This window comes from Stegodyphus dumicola, chromosome 1 (assembly GCF_044657685.1).
Source record: "Stegodyphus dumicola isolate Sdum_Otavi_A_Nest chromosome 1, ASM4465768v1".
Classification (NCBI taxonomy): domain Eukaryota; kingdom Metazoa; phylum Arthropoda; class Arachnida; order Araneae; family Eresidae; genus Stegodyphus; species Stegodyphus dumicola.
In genome coordinates, this window is record NC_140768.1 from 251,114,317 (window position 1) to 251,132,130 (window position 17,814).

Sequence of the window (17,814 nt, forward strand, 5' to 3'; positions counted from 1 at the left end):
TCATATTATGTAATAGTAAGAAACGTTGTCATTAGCATAAAAAGCATAGATTGAGCTTCAGACTTGAGGCTTAGAATTATATCCAATCTGATTTTTAAATGGGATAAACGAAACTGAAACACATAATAGTAATTTCTTTTATCGATTTGCTTTGTATAAATATAACTGAAAAAGCCGTTAGTTATTTTCATAAATATGAAATCTGTAACAATCAATATGTGCAATATTTCAAGAAATATACATTATTTTATTAATACATTGATCTTTCAGTTACATAATATATTCTGAAATAAACCGAATATTCTAAGAGGTTAGTTAAATATTCTGTAAAGAGCTAATGGCAGACCGATGTTTCGAATTTAGAAATGAATCAAGTAAATTAAGCTACCATATTAGAATAGTTTTAGCCATGTGACTTAATCTTTCCCAAAGAGAACTCTAATGACTAATTTGTTCTTACCTACATAAAGATTTTCAAAACAATACGAAATCATTCTACAGAACTGAGCCTAATTTTTTTTTTTTTTTTTTTTTTTTGAAATATCGCACAACATAAAAGCTTTTCTCTCCAATGAAAATGGCAATTTTATGAGTGCAAAAATACTTAACTGCATTTTATGAAGAAACTTCAATATTTAACATTTCTACAAGTGAGATGTTGAAGCATTTAGTTATACGTTTAATTTGCCTCCTTTAACCAGATTTTCTCAAATGCATAGTTATTTGCATAAATATTTGTATGCACTCATAAAAACCTTTAATGAATAATTTCTGAAGTAATTGCCAGTCTACAAGGATAGAGTTTAAACACCAGTGGACGGTTATTCTACGCTACGAGAGTCGACAGCAAGTTGTGGGCCGCCAGATGTCGCTGCTAGTAAAAAACAGGTCTGCCCGACATCCTATATTCTCTGAGTACGGAAGTTGTCGAAAGCGCGTGAAAAAGTGTTGCCGCGTCGTCAATCAGGGTTGTGCAGTTGACGTACTAAGTAGACAATGGCTTTGTATGTGTTTTCGCCGCTGACTTTTTCATATTTAAACGAAGAATACGGTCGTAGATCTCTGAATCGGTGGCGAATTTATAGAAAATATGTTGATGCTTTTGCTCTGCCAAAAGATGTTTTCATTGCGTATTTCAGATTGTCAAAATTTATAGTTATTTTAATTTGCGATGAACTGAGAAAGTATTTGCAGCCACATTCAGAAAACAAGAACGCAATTTCTACTGAAAGAAAGGTTATGCTGTTCCTGAAATTATAGATATAAATTGTAATTGTATGCTTTAAAAATGTAGAAGATAATAAGTTTATCAAGCACACAAACCTTCTTCATTTAATACAAATATAGACATCCGATAAGCTTCTTGTACAGCAAGAATTACGTTTACTTTAAAATCTAACAGTTGAATACCTTACGAATAATACTGTGACCACAAAAAGGAATGTCGTTCATTACGCGAAATTCACACTACTGTAAAATAAAAATAAAAATAAAAAATTATAAAACTATAAAATAGCTTTAAAATATTTTTTTCAGTAGCTGTACTACTACTAGTGTGATACTTTTAATAATACGTTTTAGCACAGAGGGCCTATTAATTTCGTTTTGCCATTTTGTGGCGCTTCACTTTTCAAATCGTTGCCACCAAGTATTATCGCACTCTATTATATTTAAAGAAATTAAATAATGAGGAATCTGCAGAATGTATGAATGTTTCTCGCACTGTGATAAAACAACGGTACCTAGAGCCATAAAATGCTGAATAACATAATCCTCCATCCTAATGTAGGCATCTGGAGGCCCATATTTGGAACTGGGAATTTGTTTTATTATCTATTTCATATTTTGTAAAGCATTTATGAGTTTTTCATTAAGAAACCCAACGATTTCAAAGCGAGCAATGCCAACATTGTACGGGAGAAAAAAAAGAGGAAAAAAAGCATTTTCATCTCTAGCGCGCGAGACTATGTATTGGAAATTCTAAAGATATGCTTTTTTAAAATTATATGATATTGCTGTTGAATTGAATTTTATGGTTTAAGTGCGAAAAACATGATATTTAATAAATAAAGGTAACACGCAAAAAGTTAAAAAAATGGACCTTAATATAAAATCTGAAGTAATATAAATATAATATTCAGTAATATAAAATCTGAAGACTTTCAGATTTTTTTTTGGGGGGGGGTGTGTATAAATTTTATTATGTTTAAAACTGGTTCCTAAGTGAGGACTTTCTAAGGGAAACTGGCTCCTATACACGTTACACATGGGGAAAGCCACGAAAACGCCGGCCAGCTCGTTCGCAGGATTCGAACCTCGGACCAAACTACCTGCGTTCAGCGACTCTACCGCTCGGCGGCTGGTGGGCTTGTTAGTAGAATTATTATTGCATTATGCTATAAAGTAATAATGCTATAAGACTGAGGGGTTTTCTTCATGGAATAGTACTTTTGTAACCTATTATAGTATTCAAAAATCATTGTTTCTTTGCAAACTTAAAAAAAAAAAAAAAAAAAAAAAAATTACTGTTCATAGCATTCTTATTTTTACATTGATTATTATTAGTTTTCTATTTAAAATGTGTCGAAACGCTGGTTTGACAAGGACTTCAACTGCAGGAGACCTACACTGATTATTTTTACTTTAGTACCTGCATTGTGAAAATATTACTATCTTTTAATTATTTTCACAGAATAAAATCTTTTGAGAAGGAAGAATATTTAAACTGAGTAAGCAGTTCTTATATATATATAAAATTAAAATAACAGCAATGTAATATTAAAAAAAAAGGTATTAGTAATTGTGTGACAAAAATTGCAAAACGAATTAATCACACATACAGGATAGATTAGTTTAATTTTGGTTATATATTTTATATTGAAAAAATATTTTCTTTCATGTTAATTATAGAATAAATTATTTAAAATAAAGCATTTTGATGCGTGTGTGATAGTTGAATGCAGCAGCAATCGGCCATAGTGAATGAATTTTATTTCTTTTCCTGAAAGAAATAATTTTCATAGAAAAATAAAATAAAAAAAGGGAAGAAATATTAAGAAAGAAATAATTTCTTATTTAAAGAGATATTTTTCCAATAGTAACTGTAAAATAAATTGCGGGAAAACAGTTTTAATGTAAGCATTGGGAGGGGGAAACTTAGTTTGCTATTAGACTGTAATGCAAATTAATCATATTATAAATTTAAATGATTAAAATTGTTTATTTCTAAAAGGATTTGAAGTAAGCTTAATTCATCTACTCTTATCTATTTACCATTGCTTTCGTGGTATCCCATATCACTCTTTATTTCTTAGCTCTAAATTCCTGCGTTAACTTTCCCCTTAAAAAACGGGATTTTCCTTCACATAAGACAGCAGCATATTCTGCTGCATGTTGGTCATAATACTGTTTTGTATATTCCTAGAACTTCAGCCAGCGCGCGCTATAAATTTCGTCACTCGTCTGTACTGCGATTGGTCTAAAGCTCCTTGAAGCCTTGTCCCCTTTCAGTAAAGTGAAATGGACCCACCCGCCCACCAACTGAGGACCACAGAATGGCTTTCCCCGATAAGTTGTGACGGCTGTCTATACCGGTTTTTTTGAGTCAATATTGTTCGCTTAAGTTGTAGACAGATCCAGTCCAGTCTAGAATAGGCGTCCTCAGAATTGAAAGTACTCAAAAATTGCTTTAAAAACCCACTTTTTGTCCGGAGCACTTTCCAGATTATTGCAAAGAAATGTTATCGCGATGTATAGTTCAAAATACCTAAATAAATAAATGATGAAGAATAGGTAGGTGTGTTAATATTTTCTTCGCACTCTTGAAAAACGGCGGCAATAATAAAAGAAAACCAAAAATAAACAAATAATTTAATAAAAGAAAAGATTTATACAATAATGTTTAATTGTGCATCATGACTAAATATATGTAGCTATTTTGTTAAACATATACTTTCATAAATCATTAAAAATGGTTGTCTAGGTTAGATGTTTAATGAAATAGTAATCACCTTATATTATATTTAAAGGAATTAAATAAAGAAGAATCTGCATGCATGCATCAATGTTTCTTGCATTGTGAACCTAGAGCATTGAAACTTTGAATAACGTTGTCCTCCATCGGAATATCGGCGGCTGAAAGCCCGAATTTGGAATTTTGAATTTGTTTTATTAATTTTTTCATATTTTGTAAAACTTAACAATGTTTTTGTTTAAAAATCTCAACGATTTCAAAGCGAGAAATATCAACACTGTATGAAAAAAAAATCTCCATAACCTTAGATTGTCTATCGGAAATTCTAAAGATATGCTAATTAGGCTAAGATATGCTATGTCTTCTAACAGAGATACTTTTTAAATATTTTAGCACACATTAGCCCAGATGCACTCAAAACGTATACGTGTGTATGAAGGGAAAAAATGTTCCTTTAGACGTAATAAAAATCTGAAAGCTTACAGATTGTATATTTTTAATTCAGTTTTTTATATTTTTATGGTTTATATGAATATTAATATACAGTTATTTCTCTGCAAGACGGAGAAATTCTGTTATAAGGAATTTTTAATGAAAGAATGCGTTGTACGTGATCATACATTAATCCATTTCCGTTACGTATTACGTATAAGTAAACATAATTTATCTCTAAAAATTAAATAGAAAAGTTTTATTTGAAATACTAGCCTTAAATTACAGTAACTGTAGAAATATAACCTCTACTTTACTTCATTACTTGATGAATAAACTAATTGCCTTTTAAAAATATGTTTACTAGTTTGAATTTAAAAAAAAAAAAAAAAAAAAAAAACGAGTTTCAAACATCATCATATTACAATTAAATACACAGTTATTTTTATTCATTTGAAATTATTTAATAACATATAGCTAGCAAATACATTAGATTCTACGAATCTTCTGTTACCACTCGTCAATAAAGTTATTAATATAATATCACTGTAGCGGAGTCTTGTTTTGCACACATAAATTACTGGCAGACAAAGAAATGTGCTGCTTTCGCCAAGGCGCGACGAAAATGACGCCAGAATAGCCAAGCGGTGAACAGAGGCCACGGGACAGATGTGCTCCGAAGTTTAAGATGATCGACAATCCAGAGGCGCAGGAGGAGTTTGCGCCTTTGTAAGAATCCTCTTGAAACAAACTAGTTTGTCATTTATTAGACGACAGATTTCTGATAGAAAATTCAACGGATCATGGTGAGTGACTTCAAAGAAATATACAATAATTTATATTCAAATGTTATTACAGTAACATATTAATTATTTATTATTTATAAACATTTTTAATTATAAATGTTTCATTTTATATGGGATTACTAAATTATTTATTTTTAATTTTTGTTATTAATATTAGTTAGAAATATTTGTTAGAGTAAGAAGCACTTTAAGGTGTTGGATATAAATGGTTAAAAGAAAGTGTCCGTATAACTTGTTTTCAAAGAAAGAAACTTTATAGTTTAAGAATTTGCCTACAAATTATTATTTAATGCATGCTTTTTAAATTTACAACTGTTTCTATATAAGCGAAATTGTTTGTTTGGTATCTACAGGAGGAATTAACTCATGAGTTCAAATATAGTTTTATGGTAAAATGTAAAGTAGGGGCTTATGATTGTCTGCAAAAATGTACTTTTGGTTATATTTTACGGTTTTAAAATAGATTTTTTTCTTCATTTATGATCATTAGCTTGTGTTAGGATTTCAGACATTTCATTTTGAAAACATTTTATTACCTTTAAAAATTAACTAATAAAAAATTTAATTTAAATTATTTTCATAGAAGAAATTTACATTAAAAACTTTAAAACGTTAGAACATATTATTTCTTTCCCTTTCTTTTTTATATTTTCAATTTTATATGCAATATTATACAATACTCTAATTTACTACCGAATAAGTTAAAATATATCTCACATATAATATTAAGTTGTCTATAGTTTAATTGCTTTTGTCATAAAACGATTAGTAATACCCTGTATTTCTTCCTCAATGATATTTGTCATTGAAAAACGTAAACTTCTTTTTCAAGAGCTTACTGAAATATTGAAAAGTATTCATTTTATTATTTCATGAAATTCATTATCTTTAATATAAAACGCCTGGTGAATTTAAAGATATTTCATCTGGTTACCTATTTTTAGTTATTTACTATATTCGGTATTTTGTTTTGCATAAATTCTGAATTAAATTTGGTCATTAAAATTGAATTTTAGTCCAGAGAACTAATACGTGCTTAGGTTTACGGTTCAGTTGTATAAGTGAAATGAAGCTTTATTGAAAGAAAGTGAAGATGCTAAATACTTGTTTAGAACAACCTAAAACTGTAAACATTTTAGACAATTTGTTACTCTATGACTGAAATAATTTCGCATATAAGTGTTCTTATAAATTACAAAAAGGTCACGTTTGAAGTAAAAAAAAAAAAAAAAAAAAAAAAAAAAAAAAAAAAAAAAAAAAAAAAGTACTTTTGTTATTTAATTTTGATACTGGTAAATTTATGCTAATATGTAAGATTTCATCTGCGAATATAAGCTGGATTCTCTTTGCTCTTCAATGAGTTGTCTGAATGGAAATTTTGCGTTTATCCCATGAAAATACCAGAAATTTTTATTTAATGAAAAACCATTTTTGTTGCATTTTGCGATCAAGGAATTGAGGTTATAATTATATGATATAATTATTTGAGATTCTTAATATTTATAGCAATCAAACCGTCTCAAAGCAGTTTTAGCGCAAAGATGGAAGGTAAATATTTTATATTTTAAATTTTTGGATAAGCGTATTAGGCATGAAAACGGTAAGATCTTAGTTATCCGTTAAATGCAACTTGATAACTGGTGAACAGAACTGTGAGGATATACATTGTATGATTTTTACACTTTAAAACAAGATTATTAAGATTAAATTAAGATAATTTTCTTGATGTTTATTATGCTTAAGTTACTTTTTATTACTCCGCATAACTGTGTGATTGTCCTTCATTATTACTAACTTAATTTTAGATTAAATATATCTTGAACCGCTCATCGTACATTCATGATATAATTTAGAAAACTAATTAAATTAGATTTTCAAGCTAAACAAATTTATTCAGGTACATTTTAGACACCTGCATTGAACGTAAGACCAGAATCTTTTGTTTGCAGAGTATTTTATTGCAAATTATGAAACATTTTATGCTATCAATGTTCAACATAATCTTCGTCTAATAGAATGTAGTTGAGCCAACGCTTTGCGCTGGCAATCATGCACAGTTGACGGTAGCTTCTTATCAATCTGAAACACTTTTCCACTCAGAATCGTACCCAGCTCTTATTTCCAGTGATATTATGCTGAAGAAATGGTTAATCACCCCACTCATACCCATGAAGAAACTTTTAGCAAATATCGGCACGTTTCTTTGTCATATTTGGGAATCAAGCTCTACTCATGCATATTTGTTCTTGTATATATGTATATATATTCTTGCATACACGTTTTCGATATTTGAGCTCATCAAAGTGATGTGATGGGCTAATCCAGCACAAATGCCTAATATTGATGCAACTTCCCTTATAGTGGTGCGCCGATGTCGCAAATGAAGCATTTTATATTTATCATGTTATCTTCCATGTCTGTTGAACCCAAGCGAGCAGAATCTAACAGTTTACTAACGCCAATCTTCATCGTCTCTGTCTACTCATACACTTATGTAATACGCATACACCTATCAATGTACTGAATTTAATTCGTAGGTAAACTGTACAGTTTTTACTCCTTCTGTAAACAAAAACACTTAACTCTTCGTTCTTGAGAATATATCGTCGCTGACAGCTTTATGAATTATTTATTTATTTATTATTATTCAGCCTGCTTCACCTCTCAATGGGCACTACAGGTCAGTCATGTTATTCTGATCTTTGCTACAACAACCCATTTTGGTTGTTTATCTTTTCAACCTTATTATAGATAAAAATATTTAACAATAGTGATTACTTTTGTTGGGTGCTTCAACTTACAATTTTTTGGAAATGTTAATATAAAATTAGCAGAAATGGTTAGTTAGCTTATAGATATTTACATATATACATGAGTAGCGGCTTGCTGCCTTTACATTTCGTCACGTGCCTAGACCTGTTTATCTGCTATGATTATATTTCTCTTAGAATAGACATACATATAGTTCTGACGCCCCGCTGTCCGTAGTACTCCTGAAGAAGGTCTTTAAGTGTATGTAATTTTTGGAACTGAGGAAGGAAGGCTATGATGGGAGAAGTGAGTGGATAGTCGTGGATGTAATGTGAAACGTCTGCTGAAGAAGCTGAAGCACCGCAGGCGCATTTTACGTTTTGATGGCAGAACCTGCTGAGGTACGCGAGAAATCTTCTGTGATTTGTGAAAGCTTGTTGTAGATAGAAATCTGTTTTGAGCCTTTTGGTCGAAACCACGGGAAAGATGGAGTAGGTGTGTCGACCGGTGTCTGAGTCGTACCAGCGTACTTGCCAGATAGACATGAGGGCGCAGAAGATCTTGTGCTTGGCAGCGACTATGGAAGGTGGTATCTCTGAGTCGATGAACTGGTGATTTGTGGTTTCTTCAGCTAAAGAGTCGGCCCTTTGGTTACCTTGGGTACCTTGATGACGACGTACCCAGCATAGAGACACTTACCTGGAAGAAGACAGGGTAATAAGCACTTCTTTTAATGAAGAGATGTGGAAGGCTTGTGTGCCGTTCTTGTTCAGTGCCTGCAGGACGCTCATGCTGTCCGTGTAGAAGCTGATGGATGTAAAATTGGTGCTTAATGCCCAGAGAGCTAGCGAAGAACTCAGCCTGGAAAACCGAGGCGTGGTCGCTAAGTCTGAACCGTGCTGAGTGAATTTCCGTATTATTGTAGAAAGCGACATAGGCTGCACCTACTTGCTCTGAAACGTTAGAGCCATCAGAAAAGATATCTAAGTCCTGTCCTTTTGGTAGATGTTTAAGCTCTTTTATATCTTTCGTGAGAGATGGGTGGACGGGAGTATAGTGGCAATGAGGTTCTAAGGAGCGCTGGTCTATGAATGAGGAGTCATAGAGCTGAAAGGAATCCTTAAAATGAACTAACCTATAAGTACCACACTCAGTTTTTGCTTTGAGATTTAAGGGGAGAACCTCTGAAAGGATTTGAAGAGCAGCTGTGGATGTGGTAGTGAAACACTTAGTGATCTTGAGAAGGGTGATGCGTTGAATTTGGAATAGCTTCTGACGAAGCCTAACCGTGCCAGTCATCCAGATGTGGGAGCCGTAAAGAATCATCCTTTCAATGCCCCGCAGATATAGTTCTTTGAAAAGTTTCCTTTTTAGATTCCATTTATCTGTGACAATGTGATTTAAGCTATTAATAAGATTGCAGCTTTTATCTCGTATCATTGTTAAGTACGGTTCCCAGGTGAGTTTTCTATCAAGTAAGAATCCTAGGTATTTTAAAGTTTTACATTTTTTAGTGCTTGACCCTGCCGTTTAATATGGGGTGGGCTATTTACAAGTTTATTATGCTTTGGAAAGGTGATCATTTTTGTCTTATCGATGCTGAATTTGAGTTTGGGGCTCCAGTCAGTGATATGATCTAATTCCTTTTTCGCTTTATTTTCTATTTCAGTGCGATTATCTACTTGAATGATTAGGATAAAATCGTCGGCGTAGATTTGTGCATTTCCTTCGAAATCTAGATGTAATGCAGTATTCGCAATGAGATTCCACAATATTGTGCCAATACTGGACCCTTGGGGAGCGCCTCAGTAGTAACGCTATGAACTGTTTATCATGCTTCTGACCCCATCTAATGGTACCTCAAAGCAACTAATTTGTACAGCCAGTGAAACGATGATACAAGCCATGTAAGCATTACATTTCGCGGCTTTCTAATAAGTAACTGAGAACAGAAATAATAAATATGAGTTTTAATAGCTATTCTATAGGGGAAAATGTTATAACTATGAGAAGTACTTCATGAACATATACGTTAAACGAAAGGAAAGGAATTAAACGCGATAAAGAAAAGAAAATAAAGCTTTTGTTCCTCCGGAAGACATAATTATTTAATTTTTTTGTGAAACCCTATAAAATATTGCTAAATGGACCTTTTAATAGTATGATTTCAAGTGTAAATTTAAAAGGTTCTTTAACTACCGAAAGTGATAATATATAAAAATATGGTTCTGAAATCCCTATTTCTACAAATTTTACAAATATCCTTATTTCTAGAAATGTATCTTTTCCAAATTAAAAATTTTAAATTTTCTTTTTAACGAAATTCATTTTTTTAAACGATTTCTAAAGCTAATTTTTAATATCTTTTGATCTTGGCGTGAAACTGGTTTAAATCACATAAATTCGTCAATTAATTTTAGGATCTCTTTCAAATTTACAGATTTCTGTTTTTTTTTTTTTTTTTTTTTTTTTTTTTTCTAATATTTAGATTTATTCTAATATTAAGATTTTTCCTTTTCTAATATTAGATTATCTAATATTTAGATGCATTTAGGAAAGTAATACTTTACTAATTAAAAATAAGTAATACATTTCTTGTAGCAAGCTCATATAAACATTAGATTTTGCATATTTTTCACGGACATTGTCAAACAACGAAGTTATAATTTGAAAAACCATATTAATATATTACAGAAATTTAACAAATTATTTGAAGATGTGTTTAGTTCATGGAACTTTTATAAAATATAATGCACGATCCTATAGACAGCATTATTATGAAGTATATATTATTATTATGTACGAAACTAATTACTTGTTTTCATTTGCCAACCGAGAAGCTGTCCATTTAAAAGGAAAATAAATGATTATTTTCAGAAAAATAACACCTTTAGCCCAAACAAATCCCGAAGCAAAGAAATAAAATAAATAATTAATTATATGAAATTGAAAAAATAATACAAATATTTAATTATTATTATAAGAGGTCAGTGTTTTTGATTAGTTACAAATATTTAGATTAGATTATAAGTATCATTATCTTATAAATTATAACATTATCTAATTTCACGTAAAATTATAAACCATTTTGACTGTAGAAAAGCGATTCTTATTGATTTTTTATCTTACTAAAATACATGTCAGAATTTCTGAAATGCTTAAATAATTATTCAGTCCCTAACAATATTTTAGGTAAAATTAATCGTGATTGAATCAAATAATCATAAATTCGTACTTAATATTAATCGCCCTCAAATATTTGTTCATAAAGCTGCTATGCCGTGTAATGGACAGAATTTTTTCTCGTTTGATAACGTCAAATCTATTGAGAAAAACATAAAGTGATTATAGTTCTCCAATACTTCGAATTGCCTGTATTTTTATAAGTACAAAGTTTTATCTGGAGCAAGAAACGTGGAAAATCAGCCATCCCCTAGCCAGGATTCGAATTATAGATCTTTCAACTGCTAGTCGGTGATATTACTAGTTACATCACGAAAGCACATATCGAGGAAGGCGATAATTCCTTATATGTTGCGGCCAAAAAAAATTCACTTTGAAAGATAAATATTTTTTTTTATGTGAGTTTTATTGGATTTTCGCTGAATAGTAAAGAATAAATAGGCAAACATTCGATTGCGAAAATGGCGTGGTATCTATCATTCACAAAAAGGAGAACTTTGCTTTAAAGAAATCTGAATCTAAATGGGAAGCATCACGAAACCACCTATGCACCTGCACACAGCTTCTGCAGATCAAAACCCCGAATGAACTGGCAGCATGTGGTCATGAATGGAATTTTCAATGAAAAAGTAATGGTTATCAAGCTACCAATAAGAACTCTTTTCCAAGATAGGTTGAGTATAAAAGATATCTAAACGCAATCCGAGATATTTTATTCAAAGCATTTGTTAACAATAGATTAACTCATAATTAATGTATTTCTGTTACCATTAATGCCATTGAATCCGCGTCTAAGAAAGTCTCATTTGTAAGGCATTTATGTTGGAAAATCAGTTATGTTACGAGCTTTTACTGTAACTTCTCTCTTTCCGTTTTTCTGCCAGAATGCACATTTTGCTCACTTGTGTATAAGCTGGAGTTTGTAAGTGTTTTAATCAGTGCATGTTCCGTCTGATAAAGGCCACGTTACTAGATAATATTCTACAATAGCATTCCTGCATACGACGTTGTTTTATTCTTGCAGATTTTGATGTCACGACCGTTTAAGTTACAGCCAACTTGCGCGTTTAATTATCTCTGCGCAACCTTTGGATAAATAAGTCTTATATTTAGTTTTAATTAAAATATCTACTTTTCTTACCTCATGCTATAATTGCTGGCTAAGTTTGTAAGCACCAGGAGTGCCTTTTGTTCATCTGCTTGAGTTCTTAATAAAAGGGTCTTTCACATCCTTCATACATTTGTGACTGCTTAAATAGACATAGCTACCAGTGCATAGGCTATTAGTCAATAGCTATAGACATAGCTATCAGTGCATAGAGTATGTTTCCAAAACAAATGAGACACTACCCATTCTTCAAATAACACCTACTGAGAGAAATTCATTTTGAAAGATATTTATAGCTATTGTCCGTAGATTTTGTTGATAGTGATCTTCTTAAAATAATCAGCATGCGTTATAATTAAGTAAATATTTAAATTTTAAAACGCTGGAAAAAATAAAGTATCCAGACTTGTATTGCGATTATGAACGCTGTCTTGTAGCTTCTAACAATGAGCATGTGAGTAAATATCAAGTATGATTACTTATTTTAATTTGTCTGGGGAGACATTTTATGTACTTATAGCGTTGCTGTTGTTAACTGGAACTGAGACGAAAATTCTACTGACCTTACTAGACGTCTAGTAAGAACAGCACGTGTTAGATAGTTATAAAGTGCTGAAGAAGGTTTAAGATAACCTTTTCATTTTAGTCAGAAATTGCACATAACAAATAAATCACCACTTTCAATAGTGACTAAACATTCAATAAATACAACAAAAAGTGCTGGTCTAGCTATTTAAATAAGTCTAAAGCATGGGCTGGTAAAAGTGTCAAAGCAGGAATATCACTTTTAAGCTTTTTAAGTTGAGATGCCTAAAAAAAACAGAACAGAAGAGGCGACTACCATAAACATTCTTCCTTCAAAGATTCAAAACCTTCTGCTGAAATACAGTCAACACTAATTTGCGTTTTGGTAAGGATTACGAAAGGAAGAAAATATAATCAAGATCAAATAATATTTTCAAATCGTAATAACTGGTTAGTTAACATCAGATACGTTACATCGTTCCCAATCACAATTTAAATAATTGGAAGGAAGGTCTTTAACGACCTTAGCTAATATTTTAAATTCAAACATCCAGCAAAGTGAACCAACACATAAAATACCTCAGATATTTAAATTTACATTCTTGTTGTACAATACTTGATTTTTGAATGACGTATACAATCAGTCCTTCATGTTTTATAAATTTTCAAATTATCTTTAACAAATTCACATTAATGGTACGCTATTTGCGCTTTTTTTCTCCAACCTCATTCCCTCCCCGTCCTCCAGCATTTGTGATAAGTGAAACCATTATTACTACTCAAATCCCTACATGGGTAATGGATTAGACACACTAGACATCAAAGAAAATGTAATTAAACCAACTGATACCTAATGTCCTGAATTTTAATTTCATTTAACTTTATAAATGTTGGCTGGAGAGCCTAATGTTTAACTTACCTCATTTCGATTATACTAGCTTTTACCTGAAATCAGTTCTTTATCATTTGCTGGCTTTTACTTTATATTTACAGAATACTTCATCAGAACTTATTTAACTTTTACGAAACACTTAACATCATTCATGCATATAAAATATTAAATTTCATTTAATGCAGTTCAAATAATACAATTTGCAATTGCGCCAAAATTTTCTACCCGTCACAGGCATTCGGAGGAAAATAATTGTGCTTAACACACAAACATAAAATCCTTCACATTAAATGCATACATTAAATAGAAAAGCTTCTTTACTGAATAAAACTAATATATCCTTGCGCGAGGCAAACTCTCACCGCATAGTAGCAAATTTCCACCATTACATAAGGTGAATGCTTAAAGATATAAGTAAATTTCACTTGTGCTTATGTGGGGTGACAGGCACAGATATTGATACCGCCAATACCTGTGTCTGCGGCAATGAAGGGTCGCCTGATCATTATCTTGTGAAGTGCCCTTTAACACAGAAATGGCACATTAGTTTCGGTGCTTCTGAGGTCGTATTCAAGTGCTTTCTAATAAAGCAACCAGCATTTACAAAGAAGATCAAATGTATGATGGATAAACTAGAATCGCTTGAACAAGAGCTGGGTCAAGCAGAATAATGTCTCGAATCTCCAAGTAGTGAGCTAAGTTATGTTCAGCTAACTATTCGCTTAGCAAGTCTATTTTTATATGCCTGGTTACGCTCCATATGTACTGCTTGACGTCCAGTTTTAGTCTTTTGTGCTAATTCACAAAAAGTCATATATTTATATGCAATGTTGTGTAGGCCATGTAAGGTTGTTAATACTATAGAGCAGTATGTTATGATTTGAAATGTATTCTTAGTGTACGATACGTCAAGGATAGGGGGCCATATGGCAAAGTGTTTAATAATAATATGCAAATTTGTGTAGATTATGTAACATTGCATATTTTTGCTTATGTAGATAAGTTATGTCATGGTGTTAAGTTGCCAAACTATGTCCATGTGCTAAGCTATGCTATGTAAATTTGTGTATTTGCTATGGCAATACGCTATGCTATGTTCAATCACTTTTGCCTACGCTATGCTATGCCCACCTGCTGTACAGGTCATGTTATACTTTTTATTTTTGTTTGTTTGTTTGTTTTAAAAATGCTTTGTCAACATATATGCCTCCATGCTATTTTCATATGCAAGGCTATGTTCTGTATGCCGTATAGGGTATTCGACTCTGTGTATTTTATGTTGTAAATCTGTGTCGTCAATATGTTACTGCTATATATACTATACTATTGCTATGTATGTTATGTCTATGGGATGCTATGGTATGTCGCTACATTATATCCACTTCTCATATAGTTAAGTTACGTTGTGTATTTAATGCGGTAAATATGTAATCCTTATGCTATACTATGTCATATCATGTTGCAATGCTGTGTTATGTTATGTCTACGCTACACTATATGTCACCAGGCAATGTCCAGCTGTCGCATAGGTCATGACACACTGCGAATTGTAAGTTGTAAATGTAACTAGTATGTAACCTCAATGTGTTATATCGCTGTCTTCTCTATGCTTAATGTGCTATGCCGGTATACTATGTCCACCTGTCGTATAAGTCACATTACTTTGTGTATTTAATGTTGTAAATATGTTATGTCGCTATGCAATGACCATATTCTATACTATGTCACGTCGAAATGCTATGCCATGTCAAGTCTATGCTGAACTATGTTATGTCGCCATGCAAAGTCCACCTACCGTGTAGGTAATGCAACGCTAGGTATTTTATGTTGTAAAAATGCTATGCTCTAGATGGAGCGGGTTCCGGACTATACCCGATTAGTGTTTGAAAGCCGCTGTCACCTTGTCACCTGTGTTTATGTGGAATTTTACCATACGTTTTTCGAAGAACTCCGGCCACGTGAGATATGCGCTGGTCTGATGAATTCTCAACCTTCTGAGTGGTACAGTGGGTGTCTCCGGCTCTGGGCACGAACTCTTATCCTTGTGAATATTTGTTTACCTTCCGGAAATTGAATTTGGCATTTTCTCTGATGAGTTCCATTCTGATAGGCGATTCGCCTTCTCTGGTTTCCTCTTTCTTGGTTTCTTGAATTTTGACCATTGTATTCGCTCTTTCTTCGGCGGTCTCTTGGGTGGTCTCCACATCTTATGGATCTCCGAGCTTCTTTTCCATCCTTAGACAAATTTCTTGTTCTCATTTCGTTTATTTTTGTCTGTTTCCTTCTCAGTAGCTTCTTTTTGACGCATCTTCCGACCACGGGCTTTTCTTTTTTTATTATTTCTCGTAATTCGGTCTTTTTTCTACGAATCTTGTAATATAAATTGTGGGCGCTGTATCTACCGCATTACTTGATGGCCCTTCCTCAAACAGAGTGATTTACGTAACATCTCTCCTGGCAGTTGCATATCAGCTTGCTCATAATAATATTTAACCCGATCCACATTTGCTTTTGCACATTCATTATTTTGTCCTTTCAAATGTACCACTGTTTCCCAGGTTCTGTCAATCACAGAAGGGCTTTCGAACTTGTCTCTAAATGTCTCCACTTTTCCTTCTCGTATACGAGAAAGAGAAAGTTTAGTTTTTAAATCTTTAACTCCCACCTTAAAACCAACCTCCCGCCTTTTCTTATCATAATTAATTTTTTGTTTCGCACAGACAATATCCGATTTACTATTAGCCTCATTCACTAATTTATGAATTTTACCAAAATAATTTCTGAAGACTTCTTTTAAATTAAAAAAAAAAAAATATCGAGGAGTGTAATCTCCTTTCTGCTAAGAAATAATTCGGCTGCTATCTTCTCAGCTTTATCAAGTTTAACCGATTTTAATGCGTAAACTAATTCATTGACACAGCTATCTCAGCATTCGTGATAATTTCTTGCATAATATAGAATAAATTTAACTATATTTCTATTGACACGCTCTGTGACATTCGACTGAGGCCGATAAGGGATCATATAAAAATGTTTTATTTTATGACTCGCACAAATTTTCGCAAAAATGTGAATAATAAATTACTTACATTTGTCTTGCATTATTTGAATTAGAGTTTCATACGTTATTATAAAATTTAAAAAATTAATCTGCAACAATTTTCACGGCCCTTTCGAAGGGGGTTATTTCTACCCATTTCAAGAAATGATGTACGAAAATAAGTAAAGGTTTATTTTAATTGTTTTACTATGTGGATAGGAAACTTATAAATCAATAGCTAGGATTTCATCAGAGGATGTAGCTTTTATTCAGAGATGGATTGACACTAGCGCATCATGCAATTAATGTAAAATACTTAATCTTAAACTAGCTGGTGTAGCCCGTCTTAGTTCATTATTATTTTTTGTTTTAGAAGAAAAAATAATGTTAGCAATTATTTCGTAATTTTACTCCCTGTTTCTAATTCTCTTTATGTCATGGAGCTCGAAAGGATCTTTATCTTTCAATAAGCTTTAAAAATTTTAAATTACGTGTCTGCTTGCAGTTCAGAGATAATTGTTTGTCGTGAATCTAAAATTTTAGTAATTAATATATCAAATTTCACTACTTTCCTCTCACCGTCTTATTTTTTTCGCGATAAAGAATGAGCTACAATGTTTTCTTTCCCGACAGCATATTTAATTACTAAACTGTACTTTTGCAATTTAAGAGCCCATTTTATGAGTCCAGAGGAAGTGTTCTTCACTAACTATAAGCATATAATGGACACATGATCCATAAATACGGTAACAGCTTCAAAACTAAACACGAAATTTTAAACAGCCAACAGGACTGCTAGTGCTTACCTCTCGGCAGTGGTATAATTTCTATGAGTTGGACTATGGTTTCGCTAAAATACAATACCGCTTATCTGTCTTGCATAAACATGGCTACAGTTACGAAATGAGATGCATTTGCAGCGGTTTTTTATTTATCATTCGCTTCAGGAAATTTCAAGACTGGCGTTTGGATTAATAGCGCTTTAAGTTCCTCCAAAAGGCCGTGTTTGCTTCTGCTGACCAAATTAATCTAGATTTTTCTCTTTTTTAAATTTCATTTTCTTCTATGTGAGCAAAATCTGTAATAAAAGTTCCAAAATAGGAT

General features: G+C 32.1%; 1 protein-coding gene across 1 annotated transcript in view; it reads left to right on the top strand.

Moving 5' to 3' along the window:
* The first annotated feature begins 5,091 nt into the window (after positions 1–5,091).
* The window catches only part of LOC118192439 (tachykinin-like peptides receptor 99D), a 434,504-nt gene continuing 421,781 nt past the window's right edge, over positions 5,092–17,814 (top strand). The window contains exon 1 of the mRNA XM_085827297.1: positions 5,092–5,211. The gene's annotated coding sequence lies outside the window, so the exon portion shown is untranslated. The remainder of the gene's footprint in view (positions 5,212–17,814) is intronic.